The 7,677-nt window shown below is 43.6% G+C and overlaps 1 long non-coding RNA gene across 1 annotated transcript; it reads left to right on the top strand.

Annotated features, from left to right (window-relative positions):
- The first annotated feature begins 2,169 nt into the window (after positions 1-2,169).
- On the top strand, positions 2,170-2,928 carry LOC119765583. Its single transcript, XR_005276832.1, has 4 exons — positions 2,170-2,389; positions 2,446-2,712; positions 2,772-2,830; positions 2,888-2,928. It is a non-coding gene; the product is annotated as an uncharacterized LOC119765583 (long non-coding RNA).
- The last annotated feature ends 4,749 nt before the right edge of the window (positions 2,929-7,677 follow it).

Genomic DNA, 7,677 nt, shown 5'->3' with positions numbered 1-7,677 from the left:
TGCTGGGGTTCCCCAAGGAAGTATTCTTGGCCCACTTCTGTACAATATTTTTACATCTGATTTGCCTACTCTTCCTGGTAATGGTGTGTTGTCACTTTTTGCTGATGACACTGCCGTTATTTATAAGGGTAAAATAACCAGATATTTAGTTGGCCGTCTTCAGAAGGGTCTTGACGTTCTTTCCGAATACTTTGGCGACTGGAAAATTCGCATAAATGCAGCCAAAACTCAAACCATCATTTTTCCACTTTCCAAATCGGCCAGATTTGTCCCAAAGGATGATGTTTTGATTAAAATGAATGATGTTTCGATACCCTGGTCAAAGGAAGTTGTCTATTTAGGTCTCATACTTGACTCGAAACTATTGTTTCGGCAGCATGTAGATAAAATATTGAACAAGTGCAGCATTCTCATCAGGTGTTTGTATCCTTTAATTAACAGAAAATCAAAGCTATCTTTGAAAAATAAGTTAGCAGTTTACAAACAAATAATTTACCCCGTTATTGAGTATGCAGTACCTGTTTGGGAGTGTTGCGCTAGAACTCATAAATTGAAGCTCCAGCGTGTCCAAAACAAGGTACTCAAAATGGTTTTGAATGTTCCTGGCTGGACAAGATCAAGTGAGGTTCATGAATTAGCAGAAGTAAAAATGTTGGATCAGAAGATTCAAGAAAAATGTTTGAAATTCAGGGAAAAATGTGCTATATCTGAATACCCCTTGATTCAAGGATTGGTTTAGTTTATGGTAAGTTTAAGTTAGTTTTAGGTTAGGTTATGTTTTCTTAACATTTTTTTTTTCTCATTGTACCTAGTGTTACAAAAATGATAAATCATATACTTTTAAAGTAATGAAAATGAACAGTGTTTAAATCACGAAAAGCAAACTAAAGCTGAAGAGCCACAGCTGACCACTTATTATGTAAACCAAATGTAATTATTATAAGAAAGATTCAATAAAGTATATTTAATTCAAAAAAAAAAAAAAAAAAGTGCACGATACATTATTGAGTTAAAAATATGAATTAAAATGAATAAAATTTGTTGATTTGTTGTACTCTAGTGAAGGACGATCACAAGGAGTAGGAAAAGGATTCCTGTAAAGTATAAAACTGAAAAATGTAAGAAAATCACAAAGTTTGATCTGCTGCAAAGCGGCTAATTCCCCAAATTTTGTTGCGATGATTTCGACATCGTCCGAACAACAGTTTTTTTTTTCTTCTGTCATTCTTGGATTCTTGGAACACAATACGGCTGCTGTCGAGGGGTAGCTCACTTCCGCCTTTAATGAGCGATAAATTACTTTTTTCCAAACCTTTAAGCGTTCATAAAAGCCTTTCCTCGTTCCTTCCATTTAGTTTTTCCTTTTTGATCTTAACGCGCGTTAGCTAGCCTTTTCAGTTACCTTTCTGTGAAAACACTTGTCAAACTACTCGAAAAAATTTGACAGTTCGAATTGACACATAAACTTCGAGCAGTTTTCAACCGCGTGGCGTGGCGTCAGTGACAAAACAAAATTTAGTAAGCTTTCGTCGGAAGTCATTGATTCCCGGTTCCGCGACAAAGTGTGGACATTTGTGGTTCGAAGGTAGATTCGTCGGAAGTGAGTGGTTCCCGATTCCCGGTTCCGCGACAAACAAAAAGTGGACGTTTTTGATCGATGGTAGTTGAAGCCGGTCCGCAATCCGGACTGCAAAGGACAGCTGGCCATTTTGCCGTAGATGGTCGATCCCGGTCGGTGGACAAACGGGAGTGGACAATTTTGGCTCGAATTTGGTCGACCCAGGTCCGCAATCCCGACTGCAACTGGCCGAACGGCAGCTGGCCATTTTGGCCGTAGGTGGACTGACGGAGAGTGGACAATTTTGGGTCGAAGTTGGTTGACCCAGGTCCGCAATCCGGACTGCAACTGGTTGAACGGCAGCCGGCCACTTTGGAAGTAGGTATCCCGGCCGTTGGACACACGGAGAGTGGACAATTCTGGTTCGAAGTTGGTTGAACCGGGTCCGCAATCCAGACAGCAACTGGCCGAACAGCCAGGGGCGAAAACAGCCCTCTTCGCGCGCCGGTAAGATATTCAATTACAAAAAAAAGCAAAACAAACTTAATGATTTCTTAATTTAACAGGAAAACTGATCTGGCCGAACGGCAACTGCCCAATATGGCCGTAGTTGGTCGATCCCGGTCGGTGGACAGACGGGAGTGGACAATTTTGGGTCGACCCAGGTCCGCCATCCCGACTGCAACTGGCGAACGGCAGCTGGCCATTTTGGCCGTAGGTGGACTGACGGAGAGTGGACAATTTTGGGTCGAAGTTGGTTGACCCGGGTCCGCAATCCGGACTGCAACTGACCGAACAGCAAGTGGCGAGAACAGCCCTCTTCGCGCGCCAGTAAAATATGCAATTACAAAAAAAAAGCAAAAAAAAATAATGATTTCTTAATTCAGCTGCCAAATTTGGCCTTAGGTGGTCGATCTCGATCGGTGGACAGGCGGGAGTGGACAATTTTGGGTCGAATTTGGTCGACCCAGGTCCGCCATCCCAACTCGACTGGCCGAACGGCAGCTGGCCATTTTGGCCGTAGGTGGTCGATCCCGGTCGGTGGACAGACGGAGAGTGGACAATTTTGGGTCGAAGTTGGTTGACCCAGGTCCACAATCCGGACTGCAGCTGGCCGAACAGCAAGTGGCGAGAACAGCCCTCTTCGCGCGCCTGTAAAATATTCAATTACAAAAAAAAAGCAAAAAAACTAAATGATTTCTTTATTTAACAGGAAAACTTCTGTCAACTCCGGTCTCCGGTCAACTCCGGTTACAGATGGAAGGATTCGAGGTACTAACTAAACAAAATATAATTATGGCATGAAACATATTGATATTAATTTTATAGGAAAACTTCTGGAAGAAGGCGGAAGCACAATTGAAGTGCCCGTGCCCGCGCATCTGAAGAGTGCTGCAAGAACGGGTACTTGAACTGTGCCTTGGAGGATCTAAGTGAAGGCCAGATACGGTCCATCGAGGAAGACATCAGAAGCCTCCCAGAACTTACGAACCTTCGACCCGGAAATCCAAAAATTGCTGAATTCTGTGGGGAATATACAGAGAAATGTGCAGACTTCAAGTTGATGGCAGGCGAAAGGGCTTTGCTGCTCAAACTGTCTCAAGTCGTCAAAGCAAAAGGATGGGGCTTCTTCCTAAAGGAAGCAAATCAAAACGTCCAGGTCCAGGTGCAACGCGAGGTGACTCCACTGATGAGCTTGCACTGAGGCTGAAGCTGAAAGACTATTTTGCTGCGAGGTATGAACATTTTATATATTTTATAGAATATTTATGTTTAGGCGAATTTTACAAATAGTTAAGATGCTACTCAGGCGAACTGTTGAATTTTAAAGATCTTTTACACATAGTAATTGATAGTCGACCAAAGCTGAGTAAATTTTCAATTTTTGTTTCATTAAATAAGTTTGAAAAAAAAAAAATGCAAAAACTAGCTTGCGTTTTCAGTCCAGCTATCCACTCGAGGCTCGAGTCAAAGTTCTCATCAACTGAGAATTTTTGCTCGAGCCTCGACTCAATCAGGCTCGATCTCGAGCTAGATCGAGCCAAAATGCTCAGTGGGCAGTGGGATGAATCGATACCCGGTAAAAAAATCCGGCAATTCACATAACTATGTCGGGTTTCGTTGGGTGGTTTCGGCCAACACAACGGCCAACCGACTTCTGTAGAATATTGGTTGTCGAAATCGACCGACGAAGTTCAACGGAATCGGTTATTTATCGGTCTATTCAAAGGGCGACTAAAAACTTAACGCATCCCAACTAAATCGGCTGATTATGGTACACGTGAACCCCCGATTACGCTCAGGCGTTACGCCTTGTGTTTCGTCGATTTCTCTGGAATGACGCAACATTTTTGCATTCTTTTGAAAGCAATTTGTAAATCTGCACAAGACGTATAAATTGCTTTAAAAGTTGCGCCATTCAGAGAAATCGACGAAATACAAAGCGTAACGCCTGAGCGTAATCGGGGGTTTGGTGTAACATGATTCCGATTGGTGTGTCGTCAGACGGAAACCTGTCATTTTACGGGGTAGTCAGAGCAGCAAAAGATAAACAAAAATCCGACGCGAATAGGCGTGTGCTAAAGATCCAAACAAAAGAAGCTACCAAACAACAGGCAGCGGCCGCGGCGGCAGCAGCAGCAGGTGGTGGTGGTGGCCAGCAATCTCCGGATAATAAGATAGTTCGGTATCGTCGGCGGCGGCTAGAGCGACAACATGACAATCAAAAACAGTATTCTTCCGGAATAAGCAAGAACTTAAGCTCAACGGAGACGATCGGTTGTTGGACGAGGATGGTGCGGGATATACCTAGTGACGATTATAAGCAGGAGGCGTGGGAGGATTACTGCCGCGGGTTGGCCGCGGGAGTTAACATCCGTTGTAGTGGGGCGAATTGTTGCCTTCAGTGGTCGGTCATCTCAGGTGGGGTCACTTTTTGATGGTGTGGCTAAGCTGGGACCTTGACGAAAGGCGGTACGTAAGGCTGAAGATTGTCAAATCGTCACAGCAATTGACCAATACGGCCAAGGACGAGATTCAGATTGATGCGGAACGCCGATCAGAAGCGAAACAAGACGGTGCACTGCTGAACGACTTCAGGATAACGGGCATCAAGGGGACGCACATCTGTCTGGTGTTTGAAGAGTTGGGGCACAGCTTGCCGAAGTTTTTCCTGAAGAGCAACTACCGAGGAATTCCACTGCCGAACGAAAAGTCCACCGTCCGGCAAGTGTTAGAGGTCTCGATTACCTCATCCACACGGACATCAAGCCGTAGAACGTGTTGCTGTACAAGGACGATAGTTACATTCGCAAATTGGTAATGGAATTGGCACACGATGGTTTATCAGCTGTTATACTTGTTAATCTCCACCGCATTTCCAGGAGCAACCGCCAAACAGAGTTGATCCGGCAGCAGCTGGAGCATCATCCCAGCTCGAGTTTGGGCCGCGACTGGGAAACGGTGACTGTCAAGATTCTAAAATGGACCAGGACACACCACAGTGACCGCGGATTACCAGCGCCTGCTGCCGAACGGTGACCGACGAGGACGAATCCGCTGCACCGCCCAGAAGCCTTCCAGCAACCCGTCGGCCCTGACCAGTCTGGACGCGTATACTTCCAACAACAATGACGACGTCCTCGGCAGCGAGAAGACATCATCCGCAGATTCCCCAAAGCCTGTCACCACAGCTTCCGCAATGCGCATCCTCCACAGCCAAAAACCACCCTCGACATCAGCGAGTCCAGGCGAAAAATGTTGTCCCACGTTATGGAACGTAAGGACCCTGCCTTGCACCCGGATTACCTACGGGATGATAGCCTCGCCTGCACGAAGGCACAACCGAAACAAATCGTGCCCACCGTGAAACCTACGCCGGTTGCTGGATGCTAGCCGAGAAGACTTAATGCAGAACGTACAGTGATGAAGATCGCAACGACTAAACAGTTCAACTAATTCTGCAGGAAACATAAGACATGACCATTAAAAACACACACTTCTGGAGTATTTTTTAAAGGTCAATAAACAAAATTTTAATTTTTTGCTGTTTCGTTTTTGTTTAATACCACTGACTCAAGGCGGTTTAAAAAACCAAAACACAATTTTTTTTTTGTTTTTATGACCTTTTTTTAAAAAAAAACTTCTTCTCGTTTTGAAGAAGTACAATAAGCTCGTATACATTACACATACATTTTTTTGTCCAGTGCATGTTTATTTTCAAGCTTAATAATATCACTGTCCTACAAAATAAATGACAAAAATGACTGCACAGGCTCAACTCAAGGGGAAGCATAAAGTTTTGAGTCCCCAGAATCACGTGCACTTTGAATTTTTCAAAAATAGTTAGACTGGGCCGAATGGAATGGCACTAATTCTCCATACAAACTTTGGAAAAAAACGTGAAAAAACCATCCGGTCCAGACTAACTATTTTTGAAAAATTCAAAGTGCACGTGATTCTGGGGACCCCAAAGTTCATGCTTCCCCTTGAGTTGAGTCTGCGCAGAAATTTTGTTGGTCGGTGTATATAACGGCCGCTGAAACCAATCGAACTCAACTTAAATTGTCTTAACATTTATTTACAGTTTATTATAATTAAGTGGCAGTTCCTTCCGATCTCCATACTAATTTGTAAAGCTAGTTATGGTGGTTATGTTACACATGACCAATATGACAAAGAACATTGAAAAGTTTTAAAACTTATTCTATTTCATAAATTGTTATTCAATGACTACCATGATCGAAATGTTCATTTTTATGTCCAGTATAAAAAAATCATTTTGATACCCTTTCAACATAACTAAGTTGTATTGAAAAGATCCTGAGGAATTGTAAAATCCGTAAAAATAATGTTTTCGAAATATAGGCATTTCAGCCGATTTTTGAAAAATGCGTGGTGGGGCGCTTATTATGAATAATTGAATGATTGAAAATTTGGCAAACCTATCAGAAGTTATTAGCACATAGGTGTTGATTATACATTTTTAAGCTTTAATTTCTTGACTTTTTTGATTTATGAATTATGATGATTAATTTATAATTATGATTTTTTTTTTCAGACACGACGGAAGCGTCGAGTACGACAGATTGTGCCAGGGCCTCGATCATGTTTCGATTAGTTTTGATGTCAAGAACAGTCGAGTCAAAATTGCATGCCCACTTTGCGAGACTGTCCAGGCCACCTGTAACACGGAACGAAGCGGTTCCTGGAAGATCACCAACTTTGTGACTCACGTCAAAAATCATTGGAAGAAGCCGGACGAACCTGCAGAAAAACGTCAAAGAACGGCTCTTCTGATTGAACGTGTACCATCTGAACCTTCCCGATCGCAAAGCCAGTCCGCATCCGATAGCTTGGACAGAAACGAACTCACCACCTCGCTCACGACGACGAGTGCGACTTATGATGACTTCACAATCGAATCAATTCCATTTGTTGACCCAGATGACCAACGTGAAGACCAGGACGCAACTTCGACCGAGGCGCTAGACTCCGACATTCCAGAGAATTTAAACTAGCTGTGTGCCAACAGAGGGCCGATGCTGGCACAGCTGAACAAGGCCGCAAGAAATCTCCACGCCTGATCGATCTACTGCAAAATGTTCACGAAAAATCGGAAAATTTGGAGAAATTAAACGGAATGCGCTACACACAGAGAGAACTGGACCTGTTTTTGTATCAGTACGTTCAAGGAGGAGCTCATTTTTATCAAGATCAACGAGCGAACGCAATCTGCCCAAGCCAGGCGACTCTCAAAAGATTGTTGAGCAAGAAAGCCGAACGTTTTGAAGAAGGTCAACTGCGAATACACGAGCTGGCACGGTTCCTCGAAAAAAATAATTTGCCAAAGGCTGTTGTTTTGAGCGAGGATGCCACCAAAATAAACGGACAAATTGAGTATGACCATGCAAAAGCGCGAATATGTGGCCTCGTAGCTCCGTTCAATGCTAACGGAATGCCAGAGAGCAATATTTTCAGAACAACCAACCCAGTACAAGTCCTAAACAATATAAACAACTATCCGGTGGGCCGTAACGTCTACGTTTGCATGGCGCAGCCATTGGAAGCAGGGTCACCGTCGTTCTGTTTGCAGTATTTTGCAGCGATAACAAATTTAC

Source organism: Culex quinquefasciatus, chromosome 1, assembly GCF_015732765.1.
Source record: "Culex quinquefasciatus strain JHB chromosome 1, VPISU_Cqui_1.0_pri_paternal, whole genome shotgun sequence".
Lineage (NCBI taxonomy): Eukaryota > Metazoa > Arthropoda > Insecta > Diptera > Culicidae > Culex > Culex quinquefasciatus.
This window is presented reverse-complemented; position numbering and strand designations above follow the sequence as displayed.